Raw genomic sequence first — 13990 nt, forward strand, 5'->3', positions numbered from 1 at the left:
TATTCAAGATGTGGGTGTACCATGGATTTATATAAGGGCAATAAGATATTCTCCGTCTTAATTCTCTATCCCTTTTTTAATGATTCCTAACATCCTGTTTGTTTTTTTGACTGCCGCTGCACACTGCGTTGACTTCTTCAGAGAACTATCCACGATGACTCCAAATCCTCTTTCCTGAATTAGTTGTAGCTAAATTAGCCCCCATCATATTGTATGTATAGTTGGGTTATATTTTTCCAATGTGCATTACTTTACATTTATCCACATTAAATTTCATTGCATTTTGTTGCCCAATCCCTTAGTTTTGTGAGATCTTTTTGAAGTTCTCAACGGTCTGCTTTGGTCTTATTTTGAGTGGTTTAGTATTGTCTGAAAACTTTGCCACCTCATGTTTACCCCTTTCTCCAGATCATTTATGATAAGTTGAATAGGATTGGCCCTAGGACTGACCCTTGGGGAATACCACTCAGTTACCCTATCCATTCGAAAATTTACCATTTATTCCCACCCTTTGTTCCTGTCTTTTAACCAAGCTCTCATCCATGAAACGATCTTCCCTCTTATCCCATGACAACTTAATTTACATAAGAGCCTTGGTGGGGATCTTGTCAAAAGGTTTTCCTGGAAATCCAAGTACACTATGTCACTGGATCCCACTTGTCCACATGTTTGTTGACCCCTTCAAAGAACTCTAATAGATTAGTAAGACACAATTCCTTTACAGAAGCATGTTGACTTTTGCCCAACAATTTATGTTCTTCTATGTGTCTGACAATTTTATTCTTTACTATTGTTTCAACTAATTTGCCCCGTACTGATGTTAGACTTACCAGTCTGTAATTGACGGGATCACCTCTAGAGCACTTTTAAAATATTGGTGTTACATTAGCTATCTTCCAGTCAAATCAGTGGGAATACTCTCATTGAATTCAGCGGAGGTCAGGATTTCACCCTATCTGTTTTTCAGGTACATGGTGAGGTGAGGGAATCTGCACATATATCTCAGGAGCCTGTTAAAGACAATATGCCAATTACATGTGTGCACAAGCTAATTTAAATAGATGTTGGGGTGTTTTAAATGATTATTAAGAAAAAACAGGTACATTTTAAGCATGCAGATAATCTAGGATTACATATTATCTCAGTGCCAGGTACTAAACTAATGTAGGTGCTTATCTACAATGCTTCATCTTTACGTTTTAAATCATTTAACAAAGTGAAACACCACAACTGAGCACTTTATCATTGTCCTAATTCACCAGTCTACACATTTCTGCTATTTTTTTGTTTTGTTTTCTTAAATCTAAGCAAAACAAAAACAAAAACAACAGCATTGAACTCAGTGGGACTACTCACATAAGGTGAGAAGAATGTGGTCCTAATGCAATTTCTTAAATGTGCTACTTGATTCAAAAGTTTAGTAACTGAGGTTTGTAATAATATTGTTGGTCTTAAATACTGTTTTGTTGCTCTTATTCAAATTGCCATGTAACAATATCCATCTACCTAATGAATCAATGCCACGTTTTTGACAGTTAGTGCAAATACATTTTTCTTTTACTTCCTCCCCCTCACATCTTTCTGTATTCTAAGATTAATAATTTTGGTTCAAGAATGAAGTTTTCTTGCAGCACTCATGGAAGGAAATCAATATATCTGCTTCCACAAACACTGAACACTTGGACATAACCACAAACACCACTATGGACGCTCATGAAAATTTCCATATTTTTCACACTTACATATTGTGTGGATAAAATCCTGGCCCTATGGAAGTCAATGGCAAACTCTCATTAGCTTCAAAGGAGCCTAGATTTTACTGCTGTTGAATAAGTCTGTGTACAACATAATATTCATACTTGATGTAATTATAACACACAGTAAGATGTTGTGTTGTAGCATAAGTTTGATTCCTTTATATTGTGGGACTTCAGAATTCAATCTCTGGATCACAGGACTTTGAACAAACAGATCTATTCCCAAAACAATTAAGGTATATGCCTTTGCTAAATAAATAAATAAAAATCAGTAGAAGAGTCTTCTTCATTGCATTACCTAGGGCTTGTCTACACTACCCTGTGCAATATAATTAAGCCAACCTAACCTCAATGTAGACACCACTAGATCAACAGAAGAACCTAGCTACTGCCTCTCAAAAAGGTGGATTTACACCAGTGACAGGTGTCTATACTATAGAGGTACAGCTGCAGCTGCACTGCTGTAGCATTTCTAGCATAGACATACCCTATGTTCACTGGGTTCGGGTTCAATTAATTTGTATTTATTTAGGTCTTAAGAAATGTCTAAGTAGGAGAAACATTAAAAAAAAATCCATCCTTATTTGTAAGGAAATCCACATTGTTAGTGGAATTCTTCAAACAACTCACTCTCCATTAGCAAAACAACAACACAGCCCTTTCTGTTTCCAAGGGTGATAGATGATCAATCCGGGTTCAAACTCTGGCTTGGGTAGGCATACCCTCACTAACTTTACCTGCATTAGCATGGCTAGAAATAGCAATGTAGATGAGGTGGCATGGGCTTCAGTATGGGTCGGTAATGTGAGTATATACTTTAGGGACCCTGGTGTGCTTGTTACAGCCCGTACTGATGCCATTGCCATTGCATCTACACTGCTATTTTATCCGTGATAGTACTGGTAAAGCTAGCATGGGTATATCTGCCCACGCTGGATGCTGCAATCACACCTCTGATTGCAGCGTAGATATACCCTAGGAAATTCACAAAATTAAGATCAGCTGGGTATTCAAAGAGAGAGCGTACAAATTCCTTAACTAATCCCCAAGTATACTGAGGGCTTGGCTACACTGGAGAGTTGCAGCGCTGGTGATGGGGTTACAGCACTGCAACTCACTCTGTGTCCACACTTGCAAAGCACAGCCAGTGCTGCAACTCCCTGGCTGCAGCGCTGGCTGTACACCTGGTCTGCTTGGGGTGTAACGATCCCAGCGCTGGTGATGCAGCGCTGCTCATCAAGTGTGGCCACCAAAAGCGCTTTTATTGGCCTCCAGGGTATTAAGAAGTATCCCAGAATTCCTGTCCACAACAAACCGGAAGAATGACTGAACTACGAGCTCCCTGGAGGTACTTATCTAAAAACCAAACACAGCTGCTCTTTGCTCCAGCGAGCGAGCGAGCCGAGGCAGGGGAATTGCTTTGGAATGTTCACAGCTGTTTGTTTGAGGGGAGAGGGGAGTCCGTGTTGAGCAGCTGCTTATGTGGTCTGAAGGCTATTTAGGAGTGCATAATTTGCATTTAGTGAATAAGAGAGGGGTGGGGGAAGGGTCAAAACTTTTAAAATGATTGAAGGTAGCTGTTGTGTATCTTCTAGTCCTTAGAACTTGCAAGGCAGGGAGCTGAGAACAGCTGCTAGTGTTTGCTTGAGGAGAGAAACAGCACGGCGGGGGGGGGGGGGGAGGGAGTCTGTCGGAGAAGCTGCTTATCTGGTCTGAAGCCTTTTTGCATTTAAGAGTGATTGAGAGAGGGGTGGGGGAAATGGCCAGAATTTGCAAGGCAGGGAGCTGTCACAGTGTCTGCTCCAAAAATCCACTCTCTCTGTCTCCCCTACGCTCCCTGTCACACTCCACCCCACCCCCCTCTTTTGAAAAGCACGTTGCAGCCATTTGAACGCTGGGATAGCTGCCCACAATGCACCACTCCCAACAGCGCTGCAAATGCTGCAAATGTGGCCACACTAGAGCGCTGGTAGCTGTCAGTGTGGCCACACTGCAGCGCTTTCCCTACACAGCTGTACGAAGACAGCTGTAACTCCCAGCGCTGTACAAATGTAAATGTAGCCATACACTGAGTTTGAGACATAAGAAGGTGAATCAGTATTTGTGTTACCAGATGCTTGGGGGTATTTGAGTCATGCCAGACTACATGGGTTTGCTATCTGATGTCTTGGCGAACTGCACTGTTCTGATTATGCAGCAGACTTGTGAAACCCAACCATACAATTTCCGGATGTGCCACATCAGCCCCCTTTATCTTTATGAAGAAAAAACTATCTTCCCACTCCAAATAAAATCGTTGTAGGTCTCATCTAATTCTTATCATTTTTAGGGCGAGAAAGAAAGGTAACAAGTCTAAACAGGTATAGAAATTTTGACAGCAAGTATATTTTGTTAAGGCTTATTTCTTCTAAGAAATGTGAAATTAAGGTCTTTCCATCTCTCCAAAATCCCATGTGATAGCTTTTACAATGGGCATTAAATAATCCTTATGTATCCTAAATGTTCCACTTTTGCATATGCTTGGTCACAATTTAACTGTGTGTGAAATTTTAAATGGCCATGTGTTTACTGTACTTCTCCCTATTTCCTATCCAGTAGGAATAACTGGCTAGAATATGAAACTACACTGCCAGGAGAGTTAAACCCTTGGGAAGCTGTATCACCTCATGATCCACCTTTACCCTATAGTAAAAATCTTCCTCTTGAGGAGCCTAGGGGGTTGCTAATTTAATTTTCCTGCATTAACTATCCCTGACATAATATAATGGCCACATGTATCATTTATCTACCATATCAAGCCCATTTTATACATACTAATATAATTACTTCTCTTCTCATGCTATTATGGGCAGCAAAGCACATTTGGCCAATCCAGTCTCTTTTACATTTACTGTATCCTGATTCCCAGACTATTTAAATAGTTTTTCTGGAACACTGCTGGCATTAGCTCTTATTTTCTTAAGTAGCTCATTATTTTCTTTCTTTTAATAGGGTGATGATAAACCTCCTTGTATTCCATGAGCCGTGTGAGCCCCCTCTATCTCTGCTAGCAGAGACGATGTAAAACCTGACAGATCTGTGAGGGGAAGAATGAAGAAGGTAGATAAACGACAGTGCTATAGACACTGCATTGTAGTCCTTCTTTACCTGACTCAGTGGAAGTTCCCGCCAGTGCAGAGAGTGGGCTCCACAGAGGGGAAAGTGGGGGGCTGGGCAGCAAACCCCACTAGAGTTTAGTGCATGCATTAGTGTACAACATCATGTCACATTCACAGATTTGTCTTGCAACCTGATATAACTCAGAAAGTGGTCTGCAATGGTGCAATACAGAGGGAAAGCAAGTAGGACAGTATCACAACAGTAGTGTGGAGGTAACAGAACACACTACTTTCTCAGTTGGTTTATCAAGTCTGTGCTTGAGTATATATTCCTATTTCAAAAGTGTTTGAATTGCAGAGACCGAGACCCCCAGAGCTGGATCATTTGACTCCCTAAAGGTAGAAAAAAAATCATAAAAAGATCTGCTTTTTCTAATCCTCCCTGAAAAGGTGATATAAAAAATAGGATTTATGTCCCTTTTTACTTCCGCTTGGTATATAAAGGCCTGAAAGGTTTTTAAAAATAAACAAAACCCCCACAAAGTTTTAAATAGTCCTACTAAAAATCTCTTCCATTCCCAGCTATTCAGCTTTGTCGCTTGACTCTTGTGATGTCAAAATTTCACTAATTCTTTAGTTTTTCTCAGATATTCAGGACCTGAATTTCTAAGGTAAAAATTAAGCAGAAAATAAGTTATTTTTCTGACAAAAAACTTTCAGGTTTACTTTTTACAACAGAAAGAAGCCCCATTTATTTTCCTTTGTATATCACCTTAAAAATTTACCTCTTCAATAAGTCTCTCTTTCCTTCTCCCCAGAACTCACTTACAGACTGCACTGTATTGAAAGAGTATTGTCCTGTTAAATACTTTGTGAACCCTCTAGTAGTGGTCACTCTGTTCTATGATTTAGAAGCTGCCAGGAACCAGCCAGGGCAAAAGTATGCCTGTAGGTAGGCCTTGCATGTAGAGCTGTGCAAATAACTTATTGTTTGATTTGCTGGCCATATCAAAATTGTTTTTAAAAAGATAATTTTGGGTCAATCCAATTTTTTTTTTTAATTGCTGAAAAAAGTTAAAAAATGTTTTGGGTCAAATTACATTTTGTTTGACCCTTGAGTAAACATTCTGTTTTATTGAAAAATATTTTCAATAAAACAAATAAAATTTTGAAACAAAAAGTCATTTTGAATAAAAAAATCAAAATGTTTTATTTTGAACATGTCTAACGCCTTGAAGCAGCAATATGTTAAGCTGCACAGTGTGACTTTCACTAAGTTATAGAAGTGACCACATAGGAGGTGCTATAGATTCACACCCTGGCTTGCGTGCATTAACTCCCCATGCAGACAAGTCCAAAGTCAGTGGTAACTGAGGCTGCCCAGTACTCATCAGGAATGCTCAGCAAGATTGACCCCTAAAGCCCTGATCTGCATGGTCTGTTTCCTGTACCTGTGTGGAACCTCACTGACTTCATCGATTTCAGAAAGCCTCTAAACAGATGCAGGTTTCTGATTTAGCAGGAGTTGGACCTAAATCACAACACTGAAATTTTAATACACAGTGCTATCTTTTAGAGAAAATCAGTGATAAAACAGTGAAGTAATTTATTATTCATTGTAACACATTCCCATGGCTCAAATATGATGAAGTTAAAATACCAAAAAACCTAATCAGTTTTCTTACATTTCAGTTTCACTAGCTCAGTAACTTAGTAAGGGTATTTACAAGTAATCTAGCAACTTCCTTTTGCTAGAAAACAGAAGAAAGTATGTGACTGAGGGCATATTTTATCCATAGTTCTGTACTTAAATAGCAATGTTCAAAAACAACAAAAAAGCATTGTTAATTAATATTACTGTTCCTAGAGCCTGCATGATGAAGGAAAATGCATTCAAACACTCAAAATGCCTGTTTCGAAGATCATCAGGGTTAGTTTCTGAGTGGCACGTTTTTAAAACATTTAATAAGTGATCTAATACGTGTCAACACTTTCTGGTGGTGTGCTGTAAAATGTGAACCTTGTCAACAGAAACACAAAAAGGTGACACACTTGGGACCCAGATCTTTTATGCTGACACACTATAATAATGTTTTAAAATTTATCATCCGTTTAGCTGGAAGCAACAATTAATCTTCTCAACTATTCAAACAATGTTTTAAGTAACACCTACAAAAGAAAAACAAGTTCAATTTTTATTTTCATTGCCTTCTCAATCTCACTATTTAAAGTATTTACAAAGCAACACACAATAAATTTAGCAATTAGGATAAAAATGTCAGCAAATAACATTTTTTCCCCCTTATCAGTTAATAAAATTATGACTTTAACTAAACGTATAAGTGAAAAGAAAATCCCAGGAGTAATGCAAACATCAGAAGGGTTCATTGCTGTCACATCAAATGACAGTTTATTCCCAAATCATTTAACCTTTGACTTTTCATAACTAAATGTACAGACCTTGAATTGTTATCTAGCAGAAGACCAATAAGTGACACCATTTCAAGGCACTGAAACTAGACAATAGCATTTAACAGCTATTTTTAAAAATATAATTTGGTTCACAAGAACTGAAGTTTCTGTACAAAACTTTTAATCTGGAGAAAGGGCTAACAACCAAAATGGGAGGAGGGAATGGGTTTTAATATCTTTGTTAACTACTCCTCTGCTGCATAACACCACATCATAGTGCATGATGCCTATGACAATCACAGTGCTACCACATGCACATGGATATGTTCCTTTAATGGCATTTGTCAAACCATGTCAAAGCATAGGTATAAGCAGTCAGCACAGCACACGTTAATGATCTGGAAGAGGTGATAACAGTTCTTTATAATTACAGGCTAAATACTGCTTTGTCTACTGGAGCTGTGCTGTGGGAGGACAGAGAAGAGAGTGAAACAGTGCCAGCTACACATTGGTTACTGGAGCAATGTATCTGACACAGGGAAAGATGGCTCATGGCTGGAACACATGGAAGAAACTCCTTTAAAGAGGAGTGGAGTACGCTACTGGCTAGAGCAGGCTTCACACTACTTCAGAGTGCTACCTTGCTAGGAGTCTGATCGTATCCCTTGGGGCAGCCTGTTGAGTGGTGGCTTGTTTAGTATCTGAGCTTACTTACTAGTGGTAGGTGGGATTCTTGCTGCTGCTGCACACGTGGGTTAGGTAATTGAGGGAAGGCTCCCCACGCTCTTTCTACCCTCCTTCTCAGTTCACTCAAGCAGATTTGAAGATGCTGTGATACCACAGTGATATGTATGCTAGTAATATCTACATTGAGATGGACAGATGTCTGAGGCATAAACCAGTAACATCAGAAAAATAATAGTGAGCGATCTAGAGGCTAGAAATATGGACAAGAAATAACAAAATAAATGCAGGCTACTACAGGTGGAGAAAGAGAAGTGGAACTCAGAGTCAGTAAAAGAAAAGGTCCATGGAAAGCAGTAATGCTGAAGAAGGAAAAGGATGATAAGTGGGAAGCCAATTAGATATCAGCTTGGAACAAAATACAGATGGAAAAAGCCACTGGATACAACAACAGTGTATAGCAGTTGAACCAGGAGAGGGATTATTTGCAATATAACTAGTAGTAGAGCTGGTTGAATTTTTCTGAAAGAAAAAAAATTTGGTTAAAAATGGTCTTTTCTAAATCAGGAATTTTCACAACAAATTTTCCCCCCCCAAATTTTCCTTTTATTTATTTATTACAAAACTGGAAAGTGAAAATGTTAACAGTTTTTTCATTTTTTCAGTTTGTAATTTTTCCACTCTCCCTTTTCAGTGGCAAAACTGAAAAAGTGGAGAAAAGAAGGGAGGGGAAAATTTCCCAAACCAAACATTTTCAATTTAAAAAAAAGACAAAACATTGAACAAAAAAAGTTCCTTTTGAAAACCTCCTAAATGAAAATGATCTCAAATTTGAAAATAAAATTGTGTCATAAAAATGAGCAATGGAAAATGTAAGTTGAATATCAGGAGGGAGAAAAACATCTAATAGTCCTTGGCACAGCCTCCCAAGGGAAGTGCTGGAAGCCTCATTACTTGGTACTTTTACACCTTACAAAGTGCTCACAGATATACTGCAAGAAAAAAATCTTGCACTGATCTTTGCTATTCCTAACGTCTATGATTATTTATGAAAAACAATGCCGCTTTCTCAGAAATGGAAAATGTACTTACCCTCAGTTTTATTACATTATTTATAATAAAAGTATCAAGCAACATTTAAATATATATTTCAAACAATAACCACCATATTAAAGGTCTATGTCTCCAAGGTGTTGAATGCCTCCTGCCAGGTGCAGAGAGCCCTCAACACCTGGCAGGCAGTGCTCAGCACCTCACACAGTGGGACTCTACAGCTGTGCACATTAAGACAAGCACCGGAGTAGCTTTCCCCCCACCCCCACCCTTTTTTCCTTTAAGTTAAGGTTTACTAAGTTACACTGCCAGGAATCGGTTGATTTTAAATTTATGGCCAATGTGTACACATGTAACTTTTGTCTATTATGGTTTATTGATTAAGGGCCTGATCCCACAAACACTTGTGCGTGTGCAGAACTTTACTCATGTGAGTAGTCTCATTGGTGCCAAAAGTCATGCATGTGTACAAAGGTTTTCAGGACTGAAGCCTTCAGGCCTGATCCTAAAAAGGTGATAAACCCTTTCAACTCTCATTGGCTTCAGCTCAGGATGTGACCCTTACAAAGTTGCCATTATCAATTTTGATTACAAGGGTCGAAAGGAGGAGAAGAAAATGTACTCTAATAGACAACAATTTCCTACTTCCTTAAATCTTAAAAGGCAGTATTACTCACTTCTCAGATAAGTGTCATCCTTTGTATCCACCAATTATATAGCAAAGGCATCTGATCAGTTTAAGAAGCAACCACCCCAAGTAAAAGTTAAACAAAAGAATTAAGTACTAATTACTTAGACTGTAAGCTCTTTGAGGTTCAAACCGTCTTTTTGTTCTGTTTGTACAATGGGCTACTGACCCATAATTGGCCAGATGCTGCTGCAGTACAAATAATAAAATAGATAATAAATATAATAATAATAAAAATATGTAAGTTTACGAGCTGAAATGGCAATTCCCAATTATACCCTTTATCATAAAAGGTAATGGATGTTCAGTGTATGTATGGAATATATGAATTCTTAGAACGTGTTTAACTAGGGAGAGATCTCACAGCATGGAACAGGGACACATTTCTTGCAAAGCAATTTCAGGTTATAGTGTGCTCCTATCTAACTACAATATCAAACATGAGAGATGGATTTTAAAATAGGAATATAAGAGAGATACAAGTAAGTGTATGTGTACATGGAAATAAAAAAGGGGCAATGATGAATGTGATTACCGACATTTTAACAGAGCTGTTACTGGATGGATGGATGCTGGTGGGTGACATTTTGCCCCTCACTTCATGGCTGAAGCATGGAAACACTACAGCCATCTGTTGTATTTGCAGATATCCCCCAACTCCTATCACGAGAAAAAATAATGTTCCAGTTGCAGCTGTAATGAACATGCATGAGAAATTGATCATTTGCATCAGATAACTTCAAGAATGTTCATCCAAGGCCATAGGAAATATTTTGTCCCTAATGCTTGGTTACTTTTAACAGTTTATTTCACAAATCCCGAAAGTATAGTAAGACATGCAGTGATGACTAATGTTAAAACAAATAAATCCTACAACAACAAGTGAGTGCAAGAAAAAGTTTAAAATAAACTGATGTAGGCTTTGAATTGCCCATAAACTGGGTTTAGCTTCCTTCCATTTGCCTTTTACTGCATTAACGTTTCTTTTGTGATGGCTGCTCCTTGGAATCTATTGTAAATTTGGGCAATTAGGACTTTTGTCCCATCTGTCCCTCCCCTCAGTCAATACTGTAGCATCAAAAGAGGCCAATTCAGTGTAGGTTGGCTCTCTCTCTAAACTCAAACTCAAAAAGATGTTAAATCAGCAAAGAATCCTGTGGCACCTTATAGACTAACAGAGATTTTGGAGCATGAGCTTTTGTCTGACGAAGTGGGTATTCACCCACGAAAGCTCATGCTCCAAAACGTCTGTCAGTCTATAAGGTGCCACAGGACTCTTTGCTGCTTTTACAGATCTAGACTAACATGGCTACCCCTCTGATAAAAGAGATGTTAGTATTCACTACTGCTCTATGTGTAAAGGATTAAAAAAAAAAAGCTCTAATCATAGAAACGCTGTTTCAGGCTTGTCGAGTTCTTAAAATAATCTGTCTTAAACCTCCTACACAATGCTCACAAGTCAGAGGATGATAATACACTTCAGTGTAGGTTGGCTCTCTCTCTAAACCCAAACTAAAATAGATGTTAGAAATCATTACTGCACTATATCAAATGCAGACTAGGACTAGAATCAGAAATCTGCTGCTTCATGTTTCAATGGTTCTTAAAATAATCTGCTTTAAACCTTCTGCACAAATCAAAGTATGGTCATTTTATATTTTGGTGAAACATAACAAGGGCTGAGGATCCAAAGCCTCAGTCACATGCAGAGCATAGCACTTAGCAGTGCAGTCTGTTTTTTTTCTGGATATACGTCACCTCCATTAATAGTATTCATTTGCACACATCCAGGAAAGAACATACTGTATGGACTTTGTGTAATGCCAGGCAGGCGACAAAGGCATACATTTGGGCAGGGAAACTGCTCCCCTATAACAATAAACATAAGACATTGTCCCAAGCAGCCACACCAGCATGGGTACTTGCACCTCTCTGCCTTGTGAAATTTTAATATATGGCCTTTGGCGTTTAAATTAATCAAAATTACAATATCCAATATTTGATGTTTCTCTTAAAGTCTCAGCTCCTGGAGACATGTGAGTATGTGATAATTTTCAATTTTTTGAAAAAAGTAAGTTTCAAGCCCTCATGGTTTCAGGAAAAGGCTTGAAAATGTGAAGTCCAAAGGTTAAAAAACTGAGAACCAAACAAAAAGAAGCAAAATGAATTATAATTTTTAAAATCCATTTTTTGAAATGCATGGGGTTAGCAATACTGAATATGTAACAGAACATAAAAACACATACAAACTCGAGCTTGTAGCCTGAAGCACGCCCCTGAGCAAGGATTGGTAAATAATCTTTCTCACCTGGAGACACTGAGACTTGAAACATGCAACCAAGACACAATACACTCTCTGCTTTCTCCTTGCAGCAGGAAGAGCTAGGAAGGATGAGATGGGCAGTGTCAAAAACTGCTGCTATCTTAATCCAGAAGTAAATTACAACATCCCCTGTGTCAGGTCAGCCGTACTGGCTGGTACACTGGGGATGTAGAGGGGGAAATCAAGGCTCCATCCAAGGTCTGGATAACTCTTATGTGGTGTAACAAGGGTTCTCACTGCCCTTTAGGCCCTTGTAAGGTACGTTATTCAAGTTACATCTGTTCCCTAGAACACACTGCCATATCAGAGCCCCTGGATGGGGACTTCTATTGTTAGAACTCTCCCATCCCAGAGAAGTAACCTTCAAGTGTGTGTCATAAAGGAAATGGATTTGTAATTTTCCTTGAGGAGGTGGCAAAGGAGAAACAAGACAACATACTACTTAATCTCCCCCAACTTGTGCATATGTGGAGAACAAACAAGATATCTGCATTATTTTGTATGAACAGTATGTGTGCCTCGGTTTACCTGTGTGATATTATTCTAGATGACTTCACAGAGTTAAATCAAAGGAGGCTGCTGGAGAGGGGAAGCCAGCAGGAAACAAAACAATAACAGACAAATTATCTCCAGGGAGCATACCAAACGCCCTTAAGAGAAACAACGGGTGCGCTAGTCATTGGGAAATCCCTACCCAACTGTTGCCAGCCATGCTGACAGGCCTATTTTTCCAAATTCAAGACAAAGATAAAAGAACACTAAGCTGTAAAAACAACAACTGCCTAAAGAAAAAGGAGGGAGTGGGTATCAGCTCTTGGAGAGAGTCACTGAAATAGGGAGAGTATGCATCAGTGCTGGGGAACTAAGGCAGGGGCTCCACAGGAGGTGCTTGAGACAGCTGGGCTCCCCTAAGCTTTGAGAGAGGTGATAAGGAGCAGGCAAGCCCCAGATGTTCTGGCTTCTCATGAGTTTAACCCTCCTCCCTGTTTGCCATGTACCTTTGGGCGAATGGACAATAAAATCTGTTTGGAAGGAGTTACTTTGAGTTGCTTTAATCAGCCACTAGTCACAGGCCCCTGAAGAGGGGGGTCTTGCACCAACTGCAGTTGGACCTGTCATGTTAACATGGTTGGAAACAGGGAAGCTGCCATTCCGGGACTCAGTCTAACAGTGGAAGAACCGCAGGGTGTACACATGAAGAGAGGTGAAGGTAGCGAAACCTGAAGGGGTGCACTTGTGAGGGACTGCAAGTATAAGGCACTGCTCACCCTGTAAGCATAGCAGACAGTGGGAACAGGGAATGCTGTCACCTGGTGATCCAGTCTAACATCAGAGAACCACAAAATTCCACTCTGGAAAGTGGGGAGGGATAGCTCAGTGGTTTGAGCATTGGCCTGCTAAACTCCGGGTTGTGAGTTCAATCCTTGAGAGGGCCATTTGGGGATTGGCCCTGCTTTGAGCAGGTATCATAAGCCTTTCTCCAAAATCTGGACCTTACGCGCAAATCTGGTGCTTAGCATGAACCTCCAGCTTAATTACCAGCTTGGATCTTATCTCGCTGCCACCAGACAGGATTACGCGCCCCTCGCTCTGGTCCCCCACCTTTCCCTGGAGGACGCCAAACACCAGAAGCTCTGAGTCTTCACGGCAAGGGAAATACTCCACTTCCCTTCCCCCCCCTCTCCCCCCAGAACTTTCCTCTCTGTGGCTAACCTGAGAGTATTGATGCAATCATTTTACATCACTAGCTGACAAGAAGCATGTCTCCTATTATTCCAAAGGACAAACCCAAATACGGAAACAGAAAATGATTCTATCTCTCTTTCCACCTCCCACCAGATTCCGCGCGTTAGCGAGCTTACCCCTCCCAGGAGAGAAACTCCAACAAGTCTTTAAAAAAAAACTTTATATAAAGAAAAGGAAAACGACATACAGAATATCAACCTGCTGCAGGGTCAAGTGACAAAAACCGGGC

The sequence above is a fragment of the Chelonoidis abingdonii genome, chromosome 1 (assembly GCF_003597395.2).
Source record: "Chelonoidis abingdonii isolate Lonesome George chromosome 1, CheloAbing_2.0, whole genome shotgun sequence".
Lineage (NCBI taxonomy): Eukaryota > Metazoa > Chordata > Testudines > Testudinidae > Chelonoidis > Chelonoidis abingdonii.